The sequence below is a fragment of the Cryptomeria japonica genome, chromosome 3 (assembly GCF_030272615.1).
Source record: "Cryptomeria japonica chromosome 3, Sugi_1.0, whole genome shotgun sequence".
Lineage (NCBI taxonomy): Eukaryota > Viridiplantae > Streptophyta > Pinopsida > Cupressales > Cupressaceae > Cryptomeria > Cryptomeria japonica.
Window position 1 is genome coordinate 553192713 of NC_081407.1, and position 21408 is coordinate 553214120.

Here is a 21408-nt window from a genome sequence, read left to right on the forward strand (position 1 = left end):
GGCTGAGAGAGAAAACATTTGCTTACAAACTTAGGTACACACCCAATAGATAATTAGAATATGACCACTGAGTCTCACACAATGGATTCTCAATGCCGTATTATCCAACTCCAAACACAAATGGGGGCACAATATGGCAAGTGTCTTGGGAGAGTTACTATCTCTCTTGCACAAATATTATCCCACTTTCGGAGGTAAATCGGGTAGCTTCTGTCTTAGGGTTTGTAGTAAGGATTTCCATTTGGAATTACCCCTTGTAGTCGTGCAAGCGCAATTTAGACATATAGCCCAACAAGATACTGAAACAAGAAGTAGTCATGCAAGTGTGATTGAGACCACGAGGCCCTACAAAATGTTTGATACGAGAGATGTCAAAATATAAAACTCAAATAATCCCATCCTCCAATACTTTAATCCTGAGAGGCCTATTTTATAGAGTGAGTTAGAAATATTAGGTCTAGTTGTACTCGGATAGTTCTTATAGGGTGATTACTTTTTCCCACTATAACAGGCCCGCTAAAGGTATTCAAATCTCAAACATAGAAGCACTTCAAGGGTTGGGTTTTCTAATTGTCCATATGGATAGGAGTATACTCTCCTACCTTTTAGATAACTTTTCAAGCATAGAAAACAAGATTGTTCATTTACCAATAGCAAATTAAGTGTGCGTAGAAAACTTTAAGAAGACATAAATTTTAGTTGATTTTCCTTAGGCAACCTACAAAACCAATACATTAGTAATTACATTTGTTTTGAGTAATTGATTCTTTGGCCTGCGTAATCTTGGACAAACGTTTTATAGAAAACCAGTTAGGCTGCTAGAAAAATCACAAACAAAACCAGGGTTAGCATTAGTAATAGCCAAATTTAAGCATAAAAACCCTAAAATGAACTCTATTTATGAAAAGATAGCAATAGAAAATCGTACGAGTTTTCTCACCTAGTAGTACGAGTATTCCCACATACCCATACGAGTGCCCAAAGAAACTCGTACGGTACTGCAAAGGTACTCGTATGAGATTTTGAAGATAGTACGACCAAAGATCTGTGAGATTGAAGATTTGAAGATGCAAGAGGCCAAGAAATAATATTTTTGGCCCCATGGTGGGCCCCAAAATGTCATGAGTGTGAAGTAGGGTACATGCAACTGCAACACAAACACTCAATAGATCATTACAAGCATGGTTAGCAAATTGAAATCAAATGAAAGCTAAACCATGGCAAAGCGACCTATTGCCTCCTAAGAGATGCGAGTGTGGATTTGCTCTCAGATATAGATGAGCAATCCCAGTGACTTGAGCACACCAAAATGGAGGATTTAAAATGATATGATGTGCAAGCTAGATGAATTCATAATTAAGCTAGATTGATTCAAGAAGCTAATTATGCTAATGATATGCATGTTTATGCTAAATGATATATACAATTAAACTAGATGGGAGATTGATTATGCTATATGATTAAGCAATTATGCTAGAAGATGATCAAATTAAGCTAGATCTAAGATACAATAAATGATAACAATGCTAAACTAGAATACTAGAAATGATATGCCTATAATAACAATGCTTGAGATGGGATCCATTGTGCTCCAAGATGGGGGATATTTATAGGATTCCAAGGCCATGGGTGATGTGGTAGGAATCAATGGTCAAGATTGAATCTGAAGATATCAAGGGTCAAATTGGAGGAGGTTGGAGAAGAGGTTGGAGGGAGGGACACTTTTCATCTCTGTGGTGACAAGTGTCAAGGATTCTTGCTCACAAGAGGGCAAGTGTCCAAGGGAGGAGACATGTGGCATAAGTTCCATGCATCTCAAGGGAAGAATATCCAACCCATAGGAGGTTAGGATAAGGAGGTTAGGATGTGCAAGAGGATAGGGTTAGCTAAACCTAGGATTAGGTGGAATGGGTTAGGTTAGGGGTGGTTAGGTTAGGTGGTTAGAAGTTAGGAGGAATGTGGGGAATTTGAATTTAAAAATTCAAAAAGGCTAATTAACTTTCAACAAACTCATAAATTGATTTGTTTCAATTAATTAGGGGATTAGAAGAATGAATTAAATGGGGGAGGATTAATTAATCAAAGGGGACTATTGAAATGAACTTATTAAATAAATCCTTAGATTTATTAATAACAAGGTGAATGGGGAATTTAATCAAATTGCTAATGAATTCAATTAAATTGGGAAGGAGGATTAGTTAAATAATTGCTTATTTAATTAATTAACTTCAGACCATTTTTAGGTGTATACAATAATCATATCTTTGTCACTTTCCCACTTGGTCATAAGTACATAATTCAATCAATTCAAATCTCATTCTAGAAGAGGGGATTAACTTACTATTCTTATATCACTCAGAATTCAATCTCCTTCTCTGGAGGTTGAATCTAGTATATTTCCCCCCCTCTTCTAATGTAATGTATGAAAAGTGTTTGAAGGGAAATCTGAAGTGAAACTTTCATCTCTCCTCGGAGGGAAGAAAATATTTCCTCTAGATCTCTCCATCATTCACCTTTTTCAACATTACAATTACCATCCACTAATATTTTATCTATCAATTGATCTGCTGATAGTGGAGGAATGATTGTATACTTACCTTGTATATTACTAGATTCAAGGTCTTTGTCGAGTTGACTTTTGACCTATTTGCTTCTTTGTGGTATTCTAGAGGGAGCAGTATCTGACTTAGTCTTTCTTTTTTATTGTGCTCCACCGGATTGAGGCTTTTTCACCAATCTGACAAATTGTCCCTTTTCCTTAGCTCTTCCTAAAATCTTCCTTAGATTTAGTTTTTGAGGCCATCAGAGATACAACAACAAAGGTTCTCTTGGGTTTTTCCTTCTGCTTCAACTCACCTCTTCCAGATGGGCTAGGTAGGTTGTGCCTCCGGAGAAGGAGCAAACTTAGTTGCCTTAGGTTTTTCCCTGGAGGGAACCAAATCTTCTTTGGCCTCCTTTTGGGCATATTTTTTTCTTGATTTATTCACCTCCTCCTTGGTGAACCCCATTTGAGAAGCTACTTCTTCTACCATCTTAATTACTTTTCTCTTCCAGGCAGGAGCAGTGAACTACATATGCAAACTAAGGTCCTTTTCCTTAAATGCCTCAAATCTCCCTTCCTTGGGATCCATCGGTTGACTCAGAAGGTGTTGTGCATATGCCTCAAGTGTAGCAGAGTCAACTTCATACCCCATGGGCATGATCCAGACTATCTGGGGTTGCAATGCTTCCATCAGACACTGATCTTTATCAACCATGAAGCAAATGGTTTGCTTATATTTCTCAACTACCTCCTTCAGAAATCCTTTCCCTTCTTTTAATGGCTTCTTGGAAAGTTTTAAAATATCCCTAGAGGGCAAATATCCTCATGGTTGCATCACCAATTCCCCATATACCTTCCTTGATCTGCTTGGCCACTGGTCTATCATAGGCCCATTGGACCTTGTTGTTGATACTGGGTATCTCATTAAGGAAGTATAGTGCCAGGAAAATAAGGAGTGTACCATACTTAAAAGTGTGATTTTTATCTTGCTTTATTTTCTTTAGATTGTTTAATAATTCATTCATAAGTGTCGTGCATATATCATATCTCTTATCTTCTTTGAGCATTTGATATGCAAAGTAGATCGCAGTACCAGAGATAGAGTTGTACCAACTGGAGTAGTAAACCTTGTATCCAACTACCATTGAAGCAAACTTCACGTCATTCTCCAAAATATAATTCACAAACATGGATCTATTGTCAAACTTGGATCCAGTGGTAGCTATGACGGTGTCATTTGATACCTTTCTTAAGTTGGGAACATCACTGGTTTCAGTTAAACCAATTACAACATGGATTGCTTTCTTGGTAATTTTGTGGGGCCTATCAATCTAGATAAATTCATCATGCATGCAACTAAGGATGTAGCGAATCCATTCTGCCTCATCAAACAATGAAAAATACACAAACTGCTAGAAACCCTTATCCTGCAGCACCTTATATTTGAGTTTGAGATTCCCCAAACCGTTAGCCAAATGCTTGTTGTATAGGTCCAACATGTCAGCATTCCCAAGCTCCACAAGGTCATAGTGAATGTAGGCCTTGATATCCTCATTGTGCAGCACGTCGTAGGGCACATATGAGAATGCACTTTCTGGATCATCCTCGACCGATTTGAATGGATGTTTCTAGAATATTGGATGAGCCCTATCCTTGATTTCAACCACCAAAGGAGTTGCAATACTAGAAACTAAAGCCATTTTGAATCTTAGGGTTTACAAAAAACAAAAAATCTGAACAGATAAATATCTTGCTTCACAACCGGGCACTAGAATTCACTTAGAAGTTGTTGAAATTGCTTTTGACATTGCCAAGTTGCTTTGCTCTCACTTCTTCTCTTACTTACTTGATCACATTGTGATGAATGAAGTCTTGAAATTCACTTTTATCCTTTGAAAACCTATTTTTTCGCTGTAATAAATGCAACAATTGGTTATCATGATTTTCATGAAATTTTGTACCGGAGCACAAGATCCTTTAGAAACTTCCGGATATCATTTGCACATATGATTCAGTCCTTCTGGAACCTTTTAGAGTTGATTCCAGACCATTGAAGAGGGGGTTCTTATAATCTGCATGAAAATCTCCCCCTAAGGCATAAAGCCCTAGTTACCAGTTAAAGATCCTGCACCGGATTTGGGTGCACACCCGTTGTCAGCTCTAGATTCATCCTTTTTCACCCACATCTTCTCATACTTCTCCTTGATCTCTTCTAATTTCACTTTTCCTTTCTCATCTGATTTGTTCTTGTCTACCAGAGCATTGTTCTTGGTTCTGCAGTACTTTGCAATGTGACCAATTTTGTTGCATTCTCGGCAAACAACATTATTCTTCATAGCCCTGAAGTTCATCTGATTCTGTCTTGCCTTGCACTGTTTAGAAATATGTCCAAACATTCCACAAGCATAACATCTTCTATTTTGAAAGTTACTCATTACTGCTCTACACACATTTGACTTGATTTCAAAGTTATTGCATAAGAAACACTGACTGGTAAAGGTAGGAACATTATTCATATTGTTGTTGTTCATCATTCTAGTATTCATCCTACTTCTACACTGACTTTCCATATGACCAAATTTGTTGCAAGTAAAATATCTACCATTGAATTTATGAGCATTAGGCTATCTTACCAGAGGATTCTTTCTCTTCTTCTGATCAGGTTTAGCATTGCCTTGTCCAGATCTGGATGATTCACCTTTCTCAAATCCTAGACCTCACATATCCTTTCAATGTCTCTAACTTTCCACATCTCATCAAGCCTTCCTGAACTAGCTTTGAATTTGTCTTTGTATTCATTGGCAGTAGCAAGTTCATCCCTCAAGGTAGCAACCTATCTTTCAAGTTCTTGACCATTATTCCTTGATTGTGTCAGTTCAAGCTTCAACTAATCATTCTCATAGGTAAGCCTAAAGCATTCATCAGCTCTTTCCTTCAATAATTGTGCCAGATTCTCTTCATTCTTCTTTCGGTCCTCAATTTCATTAGTCAGTCTCATCACAATGGATTGCATCTCATTCTTCAAAGAAATATTCTCTCTCTAAAGCTTAATTACCTCACTAGCCTTGTCCTGGTATTCCATGATCTGATCTTCTTTTTCCTTCAACTCATCCTTTAATTCATTCCTCTTTTCTCTATAGATACTCGCTTGATCCTTTAGCTCACTAATGAATTCATCAACAGCATTTAGATTCTTCTTCAAGGTGCAGAGCTCACTTCTAGTTGCATCAAGATTCTCAAGTGCCACATTGAGTTGTCTCTAAAAACCAAAATCCATTGAATCAATCTCTCAGATCTTCCTCAAGTGGTTAATCTTCCTAAGAGGAACTAGGCTCTGATACCAATTGTTGGAATCAAATATCACTAAGAGGGAGGGGGAGGTGAATTAGTGATCTACTGGAAGTTAAAACCACAAACTTATTCTTTATCCACTAGTAAGCAATGCATAACAAAAAAGAACATAAACATGCGACAATGAATACACAAATCCACAACACCAAAATTTTTACGTGGAAACCCGGAAAGGGGAAAATCACGGTGGGGATGGAACCCACAATATTCATATACTATGACCAGGAGTACATAAATATTACATAGATGGGGAATGCACTTGCATTCAGGCACACTGCCTAGAGTTCACTGCTCAAATATAGTTGCCTGGAAGGCTACAACCTTCAAGGAAATCTCATTGACTTACAATATGATTACAATGAGAAATTATAATGAAATGAACTCTTAATTAGCATCTGACTATGCAAAAATGAGTTCCGGTTAAGTGTTGAATCTGTAACTGTCTCTGCTCTGCTAAGTACTCTATTTTTGTCTCAATCAGCTACCGATTGGTCTAAAAGCAAAATACTCATGTGAAATTGTGCTTAATTGCACAAAAATTAATCACCACACCTCTAACATCCCAAAAATCAATTGCCAAATCAATCTTATATATCCGGTCTTACCACAAAAGCAATCTCCTTTACATCAGTTTCAATAAGTGTAACGTGTAGCTCCAAGTCAACTTCAATATTGAATAAAACGTAGGACCAGACCAAAATATTATATTCATATGCTTCCTAAAGGTCTTCCCAATCAATGAGATCACAAAAACAATCGCCAAAAGCACTGCAATCATAGGAAATCATTCATAACCAAACATTACTGAAATACCCTATTTTACCGGTTAACTATCTATCGATTAACACCAACTTTCAGATAAGATGAATCACGACTGCCAGATCAAATCACCACAAAGAGTTGCCATCAATGACAACCCTAGACAAATATGCAACTACCAAAAACCACCTGAACTCACGGGATGAGTGTCAATTGCCAACATTAGGTTACCCGAAATGCAAACCCATTGGAATAGCAAACACTATCAGATTAACTTCTGGATATTATACCATCAATACAAACTTATTCCAATGACCCAACATGAACATGCATCGACATAGTAATTTTGAAAGAACAACTCCAAATTCCTTCAACATATCGACATTTGTTATTTTGATAAACTTACCAAGGGGTCTTCTCTTCATTTTCCTCTGTCGAAATAGCTTGGTCTCTCAGCATAGTGAGAATTAGTCATTTCCCCCTCAGTAGCTATTCCGATATGATGATATCATAGTAGTTACTCTATTGCTATTACTCAATATTTTTACTCCGCCTTTGTTGATTATTCTGATGAGAACCTCAAGTTTCTGTTTCGGCCGAGCTATACTGATATAGTGATATCAAAATAGTTTTCTCTATCGGTATCACCCAAAATTACTACTTTGCCTTTGTCCAACTATTTCGATGTGTGGCTCTGCCTTGATATTCAACATTTCTATCCCGATCCAACAAAACATGACATAAACTCCAAGAGACCCGACATCGGCCTAACGTACGTCGATAGCAATTTCCTCCTCATAACTCGGTATCAGCCTAGTTATTCTGATCAAACCACCAAAGCAGATATCACCTGCATAACACTTGATCGACTGAGTTATCCCGATATGATCACTTCAGTTGAGTTATCCTGATATGACTTGGATGTATATTTATCAGACCATAATGTGATCGGTATAACATATTGGAGTCTTTCCGATATACATGATTTATTGTTTTCACAACCCTAGCATCATGACATCCAACAGGAGCTTCATAGACACTTCATATGGCATTGTGGGAGTCTACAACAAAACTGTCTTATTCATCAACCTGATCACTGTGATCTCTTCTACTACATCTGCAACCTACAAGTTGACCTGCTTGGTTGACATCCATGACATCAATGACACTCATTTGCAAATTTATCAGCCCTGTACACACACATGATTGACACATGTTGACATTAATGAAAACTTTAATGCCAACAAAGGAATATGCAAATATTTTTGAGGATGAATTTGATAATGAAGGTAGAAAATGTTTTTTCTTAGCAGTAAAGGAAGATTCTTATTCTGCTAACCCTAGGAAAATTGTAAAGGATAAAGCTTTAGAAGATGATGCTAAAACATAAGGTACTGTTGTGTCTGATTTTCATGTTAGACAAGATGAAGATGAATGAATTATTGATAGTGGATGTTCAAAACATATGACTTGTGAAAAGAATAGGTTTGTAAAGATTGAAAAATTTAATGGAGGAGTTGTTAGATATGGAGATGATCAAACACCTAGGAATGTTGGAATTGGTTCAATAAGTTTTGATGGTATACATAATAATGACAATGTTTTCTATGTTAAAGGCTTAAATCATAATCTTTTGAGTGTTGGTCAAATGTGTGGAAATGGATATAATCTGAATTTTTAGGATGATGGTTGTGAGATCAGAAAAAGGTCCAGAATTGTGATTGTAGTAGGAAAGAGGACAAATGAAAATGTTTATCAGTTGAGTACTACTAGCGGATATTGCTTGATGGCAGATATCAATGAGAGTTAGTTATGGTATCGAAGGATGTGTCACATTAATTTTGATATTATGGTGAGGATTAGTTTGATTCAAGATGTGAGAGATTTTACAAAGATTAAAAGGCCTAGTAATGTGATTTGCAAAGAATGTCAAGTTGGAAAACAAACAAGAACTTTCAAAGTTAAGGAACAATCTTCTACTAGACTGTTGGAGTTAGTGCACATTGATCTTTATGGTTTGACCAGAACAAGAAGTCAACAAGGTAACAGGTATTTCATGCTCTTAATTGTTAATTACTTTAGAATGACTTGGGTTGCTTTCTTAAGAGAAAAATCTGAAGTTCTAGAAAAGTTCAATAAATTTAAGGTTATGGATGAAAATGAGATAGATAGAAGAATCAAATGTTTGAGGTCTGATAGAAGTTGAGAGATTACTTCTACTGAGTTCAATACTTTCTGTGAGAATCATGGGATAAGAAGATATTTGTTTGCTCCTAGGACGCCACAACAGAATGGTGTAGGTGAAAGGATGAACAAAACAATTCAAGAGGTTGCTCGAATAAAGATGAATGAAGAAAGTCTACCAAAAATATACTGGAATACAAACTGAAGTGTACACACTAAACAAAGTGTAGATTAGAAGAAATTATTGGAAGACATCTTATGAACTATGGTATGGAAGGACTCCATCTGTGAAATATTTCAGAGTATTCAGAAGTAAATGTTATAGTAGAAGAGATGAAGAAAATTTGGGAAAGTTTGACATAAGAGCTGATGAAGGTATATTACTTGGTTATTCTACTAAAAACAAAGCTTACGGATATTATAACAAAAGACTAAGAAGAATTGTTGAAACCACAAATGTGAAGGTTGATGATGACACTCCAAAGAATATAGTTTTAGAGATGGAATATAAATCTGATGAGTCTGTCGATAAACTAGAAGAAGAAAAGACTGAAGAAACATAAGTGCAGAATGACAAGGAAGGTGCTCCAAAAATTGCTCCTAAGAATCTGAGTATGTGCAGAAGAATCATTCAGAGAAATAGATTATTGGAGACAAGAACAAAGGTGTTATCACAAAAGTAAAGTTGTTGAAGAACATGTGAACTTATGCTTAATTTTAGAGACAAAGCTGAAAAATAGTAAAAGATGCTTGTAGTGATCAACAATGGATGAAAACTATGAAAGAAGAACCAGAACATATTGAGAAGAATCAAACTTGGGAACTTGTCCCAAGATCAGCTGACAAGAATGTGATAGGAACTAAATGGGTATTTTAGAACAAGCTGGATGAAGATGGACACATAGTAAGAATTAAGGCAAGACTTGTATGTCAAGTCTACTCATGGGTAGAAGGAATAGATTTTGAGGAAACTTATGCTCCTGTAGAAAGAATGGAAGCTATCAGAATGTTTTTAGCTTTTGTGACACACAAGGATTTAAAGCTCGATTAAATGGACGTGAAGTGTGCATTCCTAAATGGAGAATTGAAGGAGGAAGTGTATATAGAACAACCAGAAGGATTCAAGCTATCAAACACTCTGGATATGGTTTGCAAATTGAAGAAGGTGTTGTATGGATTGAAGCAAGCTCCTAGAGATTGGTATGCAAGACTTGATAGGTATTTGCTGAAGCAATAATTTCAAAAAGGTACTACTAATAGCAATCTCTTTTTTAAGGTTGAAGGGAATGACATCTTGACTATAGTTGTTTATGTAGATGATATAATCTTTGGAGGAAATGATAATATGTGCAAGAATTTTTTTGATGAAATGCAAGAAGAATTTGAAATGTCTATGATTGGGAAAATGAATTTATTTCTTTGTTTACAAGTAAGTCAGAAGGATGATGGTATCTTCATTTCACAATCTAAGTATGTTAAAGAAATGATGAGGAAGTTTGGAATGAAAAAATGCCAAATTTGTATGTACTCCTATGGCTACTAGTTGTACAAGTTGAGAAAAGATGTTGAATCTTTGAAGATTGATGAGAGAATATATAGATCAATTATTGGAGGATTATTGTACTTGACTACTACTAGACCAGATATTATGCATGTTGTTTGTCTTGTAGATAGATTCCAACAAGATCCCAAAGAGACACATGTTGTTGTGAAAAGAATTTTCATATACTTAAAAGGAATAGTAGAATATGGATTGTGGTATCCCAGAAGATCTAGTTTCACTCTTATTGCTTATACCAAAGCAGATTGGGTTGGTTGTGTGAATGAAAGGAAATGCACAAGTGGGGGTGCATTTTTCCTTGGTCCCCGATTGGTTGCTTGGTCAAGTAAGAAACAAGATTCAATATCCCTGTCTATTGTTGAAGTTGAATATATTGCTACTACTACTTGTTGTACACAAGTTTTATGGATGAAACAAAATTTGAAGGACATTGGAATATTATTTGATAACCTATTTCTCTCTTTTGTGACAATACCAGTGCAATAAATATTTCTAAGAATTTGGTACTGCATTCAAGAACGAACACATTTCTGAAGAGGGGAAAATCTAAAGCCTAATGGGTAGTGTATAAACCAAATAAAACATAAAATAATGTATTCAAATACACAAATAAACCATTATATCTTCTACTCTTCCTCTGATTGAGCTTGATGAAGTAGAGGCACCTTTGTTGCTCTACTTGATTTTCTCCTTTGATAATGGATTATTGATTGCTATCCACTACACAATGAGATTGGATTTGGATTGGATTTGAATGATGATGATGGATGAGAGGGATTTGGCTTAGAAGAGGGAATGTTTTGGATGTTCTCGTAGGACTAAAATGCACAGCATGACAACGCATGAGAAGTAGATGATTTGTGAAGAAAGGGGACTCCAATTTATAGATTAGAGGAGGCCAAAATGGAGGGCCAAGATTGATTTGGGATGAAGGGTTGAGATTGATTTGAAATGGAGGAGAGGATTGAGAGGACAAGGTGTGAAGACCAAGAGATATGCCATAAAGGCATTTCTTGTCTCCACACCTCTCAAGGTACATGGGGAAGAGCTCCCAAGTACATTGGGAAGAGAAAAAGAATATAAAATTCCTTGGGGGAATGGAGGAGGAATTAAGAATAAGAGAATGTGTGAGAAGAATAAATGGATAAAGGAATTAAAATTCCTTGGGAAGAGGATGTATGAAGATATTCAAAGGATTTGAATTTCTTTGAAATGATCAAGGTGATTAGTAATGTGCAAATGATTAAGGAGATTTATTAGGTGGTTTAATGAGTGATTAAAGTGCAAGAAGGAAAGTTAGGAGGATGTGACATGAGGAGAGATAATGAGTGGAGGAATTTTAAATTGGAGGATAATGATATGCATGATCATGGAAGAATTAATTAGGTTGTGAGGATTAAGAAAAGTGATTTGTAGGAATCACATGACTTAACTTAATTAATTAGAATTAATTAACTAAGAGGAATTTAGAAGAATTAACGATTTTAGAAGAAAAAGGGGAATAATCAATTTTGATAAATTGATTATAAGGTTGCAATGATAAAATTAATTAAATAAGATTTAGTTAATTTTAAGAGGAATAAAGATCAACGCAATTAATTAAATAAGATTTAGTTAATTTTAAGAGGAATAAAGATCAACGCAATTAATTAAATTAATTATGTGGAGAGGCTTAAATTAATTAAATATTAATTTAATGAATTTTAGGTGTCTACATTTTCCCCCTCTTTGATATAGCATCATGAAGTGATGTTATATCAAAGAAGAATAAAACATAGTGGATGGAAAGGATAAGGACTAGTAGCATGATGCCCCAGTCATAAGTGAGATGAGGAAGGATGACGAGGAGGTAGTCTTATGCCCACTCGAGAGGACATGCAAGTTCTAAGAACACGACTGTGCTCTTGAAATGGATTAGAGGACTAGAGGATTAAGGATGAAATGATGTAAAAAGGATAAGAACGATGAAGGGGAAATGAATGTTTGGAGTCTCCGAGATAAATGGATGAAAAAGATGAGTGAACCAAATGATTAAGTTGTGTAGTTATGGAGAGAAAACCTAGTTTTGATTTTGCAACAGACTATCTACACCACTAACTATGAGTTAGGATGTTGTGAATATTCGATGCGTGGACTAGACTCTCAAATAATAGGTATCTTAATGCACACAGGTTTGCAAACATAGATGATGGTGCAGATACAAAACTGTAGGATTGTACAAGAGAAACCATCAAACATGCCATACCACAAAGACTATTTCCCATTATACACCAAGCAAGACATACCGAGATATAGGATGATCAAGGCAGCCCTAAATAGGTATAGTCCTGGGACACAAGATAAAAATCAAAGAAAAAATCCCAATCATGCAAACAACATGCACATGGCCAACTGATATTTCCTGCCAAGAGTAGGACTTAGGATTATGGATAGACTGTCGAACATGGGAAGGATACATCCAGATGGGCAGGTCATCGATTTGAATAAACTGGCAAACATGGGAAGGATGCATCCCGATGGGCAGGGTGTGGATAGATTAAAAAGGTAGAAAAAGACCAGGTCTTTGTGCAGGGTCTGCAAATAAGAGGATTGTTGCTTGGATTTGATTAGCATAGTATGGATGGGTGTTTGGATTATGTGCAAGTAAATATAAGCTCAGACAGATGGGAAAGCTCAGTTTGATGGGTATCATAAATGGATTGGATGATATGAGAAGGGGATTAATGATTGAATAGGATTGGATGGGATTGTGGATATAGGATAAATGGACTGGAACTAATGAAAAGGGAGAACCAAGGCTTGGTAAAAGGATGGGTGCATGAAGAGACTGCTTGGATAGGAGATGGAGGGATTAAGTAGATGGATGATGATAAGATATGCAGGAGTAAAACATGAAAGATAGGTAGAATGAGGATCCAAGAACTATGTTGCAAATGAGGAAAATGCCCCACTAAAGGTAGTGCAATTAAGGATGGAAGGATGGTGGATAAAAATGTATGAGATGGAAAGATAAAGTGTAAGAGATATGAATGGAAGAGGAATGAAGGCTTGTGTGTATCCAAAGCATGCATGGATATTATTTTGCCTCTATTTTTATCAATGTCAAGGGTATGGATGGAGAATGGATTTGGATAGGATGAGGGATATGATATGGAGGATATGGATATGATAGTCAAGATCAATGATAGGAAAGGAGAATGGACATATATAGGATGCAGATAGTGGATAAGGAATATGGAATATGTGGATGGTAGGATGACATGGATGAAGCTTGCCTCCAAGTGTAGAAATGAAGAGTATGAGGGGATTACGCATGACACTTGTTTACCAAGATTTCATCATGGTACTTACCCAAGGTGCCACAAGAAGTGGTTTTCACCATTGGATGGATTTTTTCTCTTTACATTTTTTTGTATTTTTTTTTTTTAGAATAATTTGGACGGATAAGGATGAGGATAAATGGATGTGGAAGATAGTGGATGTGTGAAATGGAGATGGAGGGAGGACTCAAGTATCTAGTTACATGGATAGTATCCCTTAAAGATGTGATTTATTGAACCAATATAACATGAGGTATGCTCATAGATGTTGGTAGAAATAGATGGGGAGATGGAATGTATGGAAGATGGAGGGGGCCTGGGGGATAAGGATTTATGAAAAATCTTTAATTAAAGGGGTGGGATTATGGAAAATAGATGCTGGATAATGGATGGGGTTGTGAAAGACTTGTGGAAAGTGGATGGGGATATTGGGAAGATAAACATTGGAACACACCTTTAAGGGTGGTGGAGTTGTGGAGAAGAGGATTTTGAATGAGATGGAGGATCAAATCTAGATTTTGGGACATAAGGACCCAAAATAGGCGAAGGGGATGATGGACATGAGATATTTGATTTTAGGGCATAAGGGCCTAAAATAGATTTTGAAGATAAGGAACTTTTAGATGGATTATTGGAGGAGTTATGAGTGGAGGGAGATTTTGGATTAACAAGTTTGGATGTCAATTTGGATTTTACTTTGAGGTGCATTTTTTCTATGAGTAGCTTGGGAATCCACATAGTTTTGATTTTTTCTTTTTGGGCCTTTGTGGACTTTTGGATTTTCCTTTCTTTTGGATCATATTTTTCTTTTCTTGAGCATGTCTTTTTGATGGGACATGTTGATCCTCAGATTTTTGTGGATTGATGGCTTTATGCTTTTTATATTTGGCATCCAAATTTCTTCCAATAGCAATGATATGGGTGGATGAGGTTGGATGAATTAGAGGTTGTCTGGATGGAATGATGGAGGGGGGAATTTTGAAAGGAATTCAAGGATGTGTGCCTTTGTTGACCTTACTTAGGGATAATTTGAGGTGATGGAGTGATGGATGGAGGGATATAAGGATCCAAAATGGATGGAAGGGGTGGAGGGTCTAGATTTGGAACATAAGGACTCAAATTGGATGTGGATGAGGAAGGAATTGACTTTAGGGTATAAGGCCCCAAAATGGATGTGGAAGATGGGGGATGGTGTGATTTTTATTTATACGGAGGGATTTTGGATTTAGGAGGAATAGAAGATATACCAACATCTTGAGAATGAGCTTTGTATCCAAGGCCATATGAACTTTCATTTTCTTTGACTTGAAGGGGTTCCAATATGCCTTGTTAATGGAGGCCTAACCCTTTGCCTTCATAATTTGTTTTTTCACACATTATTTTTCCAACGAGATACTTATTATTTTAGAAACAAGATGCAAGTCCATTTTGAGGGGGATGTGATGTAGAAGGGATTGTAAGCTCTTGGAGGAAACTAGAGTGGGTGAAGGTGGAAGAGCCATGTTGATAGGTATGGGATCCATGGATGAATTGTCTAGGGGTGATGGGATCTTGTTTAGGATTGGGATCTTGTGGGGATTAGGAGGAATATTAGGATCATGAGAGGTATTGGGATCATGACATAGAGATGGAGAAATAATTTGATCTTGGCTTGGGATGGGATGATGTGGTGGAGTGGAAGGGATGATAGGATCTTGAGATTAAGTGGAGGGGATGGGATCATGAGATGGAGTGGGGCGGTCATGAAATGGAGTGGAGTGTAGACATGGATTTTTAGATGTAGAGGTATCATGATATGGAGGGGTGTCTTGATCTTGAGGTGGAGAGGAATCTATGATAGCATGCTTTGGAACAATAAATTTACATGTTTGGGGTTGAGGAGATGGTTTAATGGAGGAGGGGGTGGGTTCTTTGACTTGGATAGATGGGGGGATGGAAGTATCATGAAGCTTAGGGGATTGAGGTGGGTCTTGATAGGGAGGGGATGAAGGTGGATGGAGGACTTGAGGATATTGGTCAACTTTGTTTGGAGGTGGGGCTTTTTAAATCTTTTTTCTAGTATTTCTTGGATAAAATTACGGAGAAAGGACTTGGAAGATGGGGATGGTGTGGATTTTGGAGGATGAGGATTATGTGAAGGTTTAGGATTGGATGGAAAATTGGATTGGGATGTGAATGGGGGAGAAGATGGAGGTATAGATGTTGGATAGGAGTTGTATATGGATGAGGGATGATACAAAGACATGGATGGGGGATAAGATGGATTTCCCTTGTCAAAGGTAGGGGAAGAATAATAATGTGAGATGAATTGGGATTGACTTGGTAAGTGAGTTGGGGTGGGAGACATGAATAGGAAGAATTTGGATAACTTTGAGGCATGTATGAGTTGGATGAGCATGGTTGATAAGGTGATCCTTTAACTTCCATAACCATTTATTCAAACCAACCCATGATGTTTGAATGTGGATTTTGGGCTGCCAACTTTTCTTTTTGTGAGCGTGTGTAGACCATGCAAGGGTAACCTCAAAATGTTGAGAATAGGGGTGATAAGTTGGAATTGATTGAATTTGACTTGGTCAAGAAAGGTGATGGGATGATGTTAGATCAAGATGAGGACTAGAACTTAGCAACTTCAGATTTGATTAAGGATTGATTGGATTTGATTTAATTTTCCTGGATTGGATTGGGTTTGATTTGATTGGATTGGATTGGTCCTTGGATTAGGAAAAGACTTCTTAGTTTAAAATGACACCTTAGCCCTTGGATTAGGACTTAGATGGGAATTAATGATGTTAACCGTGCAAAGAAAGGTGACAACCAAGCTAGGTAAAATTCAGACCCTTGGATTAAGATGCAATTGATCAAGCCTTATTCTACTTAGGATAGCCTTATGTTCGTAAGTAAAAGAGGGTAAAAGGTTTAGGGTTTTGATCAACCCAAAATGATTAAGAAAAGGTACTCGGGGGAGATTATTTCCCAAGCACAAAAGCTAATTGATTGATTTATTAAAGATAAAGGTCTAAATTAAACTTTCACAAACTGTCGACCTTAGGATGAGGTTGATTGATTGATTGGATAATTTGATTGATTGGATTGATTAGGATTAATTGGGATTTTGGAGATTTGATTAGGTTAATGTGCTAAGTCTTTAAGGATGGAATGAAAATTATTATGATAGAATGAATTGATGATAGGAAGAAGAAGGGGAAGCTTACCCGAGACTGGATTGATGATTGGATAGAGATATTAGTTGGGGATTGATGATCGTTTGGATGGATAAAAATTGATTGGGGATTTGACTCAAATGGAGGTGACGAAATAGAGTTTGATAATGACAAAGTGAAGATTTAAGGGTTTGGTAAAATTTGGGAATGCTTTGGATGTTATCTACTCTTGGCAAGATAAATCAAACAATGACAAGCACATTGGCCAAGGGAACACTATATGACACGTGTGAAAGTGAAGGGGGCCTAGATTAGCCCAAACAAAATTTCACTGGTTTTGTACAAGATGAAGACATGCATCAGATATACAACTTAGGTTGGAAGATGGAAACCATTCAATAGGTCTCTCGCACAAGCGATACCTCAAACAAGCGGACATATAGAGATTCTGGTAGCACCGACTCCCCCTTATAGTGCACTCACTTCTTGGGCATACCAAATTCTCTTACCCCAAAGATTCGAGGATCTATGATATGGGGAATTCCTATCTCATCCTAAGTGGGTACATGAGAGGTAACTTCGGGGTACGATCCGCATCCCCTGTACTATGAATGTGGGATTTTGGCTACTAAAACTGGTGTCTAGTGTAATTTCTGAGGGATCACCAATCTAACGATGTATTCTTTAAGAAAGCCACTTAAGGCTCTAACTGAGCTTATTGGTGCAGGGAGGGCTCCCACATACATAGAATTCACTTAGCACTCCTGCTGCATGACCGACTTATTTATATAGCGACTTAGAAAACCCACTTGAGATCGCACTGGGAGAGTTGATATCCCTGACGTGTCCCAATTCAAGCTATCCTTGTGAGGTGATGAAATCCCCAGTTAAGAATAGCCCTCAAATACAAAAGAAAAATGCGGGTGTTGTCAATCACCTTTCTCATCACCCAAGGTTCGCGAAGGTGAGGAGAGAGGATAATAGGTGTGACGGTGGGTCCACCATACAAAATGTGCAAGTGCACCAAACACAAAATACACATGTTTTTTTAGGCCCAAATGAAAGATTTTTGCTAATCTAGAACGCAAGAAAAAGAAACTAAATCTAGTGGAAAAGATGATGGTCTTCAACAAAACGTCCTGCAAAAGAGTGTTAGTAGTCTGATTTTGTCTTGGATATGCAAAAAAGCTGCAAGGACAGAGAAAAGTTACTAAAAATTTGAAAACAAGCACTTAAAGTAGAGATGTTGAAGTGCAGGCACAGATGTTGAAATGTTTGCACAGACATTGATTGAGGCCCTGCACAGAGAAAGTTAGCATTCAAAAATTCAAAATTTAAAATTTAAAAAACAAGCGGGAAAAGCATCCAGGCGGAGACGTTGAAGGTATGCGCATACAATGATCTATGGATTGAACTATGCTCATACATTGAAGGCATGCACATACGTTGATATGTGAATTGAACTATGCTCATACGTGGAAGGTATGTTCATATGTTGATCTATGAATCAAGGCATGCATAGACGTTGATCTACAATTTTTAATGAAAAAATTCAAAAAAAAAAGGTTAGCTGGAAAATTTAAATTTAAACAAAGACGTTGAAGGACTAAAGAGGAGACATCAAAATAGAAGAGAGGAGGCATTGAAATGCAGATGCAGACGTCGATCCGCTAACCTGTGAAGAAAATTCTTGAAAAACCACAAAAATCATTAGCTAAAAGCGACCTGGGTCCCACCAAGCATGCCAAAATGAAGAGGGGAAAATATAAAGCCTAATGGTTAGTGTATAAACCAAATAAAACACAAAATAATGTATTCAAATACATAAATAAACCATTATACCTAGCTTCTACTCTTCCTCAGATTGAGCTTGATGAAGTAGAGGCGCCCTTGTTGCTCTACTTGATTTACTCCTTTGATGGTGGATTGTGGATTGCTCTCCACTACACAACGAGATTGGATTTGGATTGGATTTGAATGATGATGATGGATGAGAGGGATTTGGCTTAGATGAGGGAATGTTTTGGATGTTATCTTGGGACTAAAATGGATAGCATGACAATGCATGAGAAGTGGATGATTTGTGAGGAGAGGAGACTCCAATTTATATATTGGAGGAGGCCAAAATGGAGGGCCAAGATTGATTTGGGATGAAGGGTTGAGATTGATTTGAAATGAAGGAGAGGATTGAGTGGACAAGGTGTGGAGACCAAGAGAAATGCCTTTATAAAGGTATTTCTTGTCTCCACACCTCTCAAGAGCTCCCAAGTACATTGGGAAGAGAAAAGGAATATAAAATTCCTTGGGGGAATGGAGGAGGAATTAAAAATAAGAGGATGTGTGGGAATAATAAATGGATAAAAGAATTAAAAATTCCTTGGGAAGAGGATGCATGGGGAGATTCAAAGAATTTGAATTTCTTTGAAAGGATCAAGGTGATTAGGAATGCGCAAATGATTAAGGAGATTGATTAGGTGGCTTAATGGGTGATTAAAGTGCAAGAAGGAAAGTTAGGAGGATGTGACATGAGGATAGATAATGAGTGGAGGAATTTTAAATTGGAGGATAATGATAAGAATAATTATGGAAGAATTAATTAGGCTAAGTGAGGATTAAGAAAAGTGATTTGTAGGAATCACATGACTTAAGTTAATTAATTATAATTAATTAACTAAGAGGAATTTAGAAGAATTAATGATTTTAGAAGAAAAAGGGGAATAATCAATTTTGATAAATTGATTATAAGGTTGCAATGATAAAATTAATTAAATAAGGTTTAATTTAGTTTAAGAGGAATAAAGATCAACACAATTAATTAAATTAATTATGTGGAGAGGCTTAAATTAATTAAATATCAATTTAATTAATTTTAGGTGTCTACAATTTCAATTCAGTACCACTTTGGTGTAGGGCACCTCTGCTTTTCATAGTGTTTTGATGACTTAGGGGTGTCTAGCGAGTGTCTTGTGTTTTCTTTTGTTGCAATAATGGGTTGGATCTCAAAGATCACCCTTGATGTAATAAATGCCCTTTTGTGTGGTCAATAACCTCTCAAGTGTACATATAAGCCTAGAGGTCTATTAGGCCACGTGGGCTTGAATTATGAATTTTTGTGTTTGATGGACCTACAATGTTGTCTTAGGTGCCTAATGATGACCTTGGATGTGTTTGACAAGGTCTAGGTGTTTAGGGATTAAAGTTGCAAAATTGTTGCATTTTGTTGTCAAGCAACTTTGAAAAGTTGCCGGTAGAATGACAACTACCTCTCCAATATTCATAATGATTCAAAAGTTGGTTATGGACATAAAGGATGGTCTATATATGTCTGAACAACCATTGGGAAGGTTTTTAGAAAGTTTTGCAAAGTTTGGTGAGAAAGTGAATAGAACAAATCTGATTTTGCTAGAACTATGTTACAATTCCATACTGTCCTTACAAGACATTATATGTTTTCATTAAATTTTGGCTTGGTAGGAAAGAGCACTGAGTTACCTTTCAGATGAACCTAGTCTGACCTCTCAAAGTGGTGTTTGATGGAAGATATTGTCATTTTACCCCTTGTAGGTCTGAAACCCTCTATTTTATAGGGTGTTGCATAGATGAGATCCTAACTTGCAATCTAGTCATTGGTTTTCCATACCATTGGTAGAATGCAAGTTAGGAGGGTTTATTATGAGATTCCAAAGGGGTGAGGCCAGAGGAGTTGGTTTGGCATTTGCCACCAAGCCCTAGTCTAAACTTTGTGAGGGTTTAGATTAGAACAATTAGAGATTGATTGATTGCAAGATGCACAACAATGGGAAATTGAGTTAGATGATTGAATTGGTGTAGTTGGACATCGGACAGGCCCTCTGAAGAATTGGATCCTTCTTGTGACCCTATTCACTTACACCTCCTTTGTAAACCAGGCCTAACTTGATCAATTAGGTCTGTGACACAAGTAGGTGTCTAGGAGTGCTGGAGCAAGTTAGGGTTCTGATTCTTTGGATTCTGATAGAGGTTCAAAAAGGGTATTGGAAACTAAAATTGTTTGGGGATCTTGTTTGGCACTTTTTGGAGTAAAGTTCAAAAAGGCTAGAAAATAGGGCTACTAGCCAGGTAGGTGTGATTAGGGGTAATGAGCAAAGCTATTGCCCTTGTGAACCAAGAAGGTTGTGAAAGGTCTTGTTAGGACCTAAGAACATTGTGAAGGTGAGTACCAACCCTTGTAAGGGGTAAAAGTTCAATTTTGAGTCTGGTGTGTGTTGAAGCCTTTAAGGGCTTGAGATAGAAGGAGCAAAAGGTGTGTGTGTGTGGGGGGGGGTTTTGCCACCCTACTACTGCTACCTCTGCATCAGGTGGTATCAGATCCTTAGAAGAACCTTGGGAAAGATAAATAAATGGAAGACACAATAGTGAATAGTAAGGAGATCCCCACTAGACCTATGACAAACATGGAGTTGGCTAAGATAGTGAGGGAGTAGGCAACCAAGAATAAAAAGATGGAGGAGGAGATAGAGAAGTTGAAGAAAGAACAAGTAGACAAAG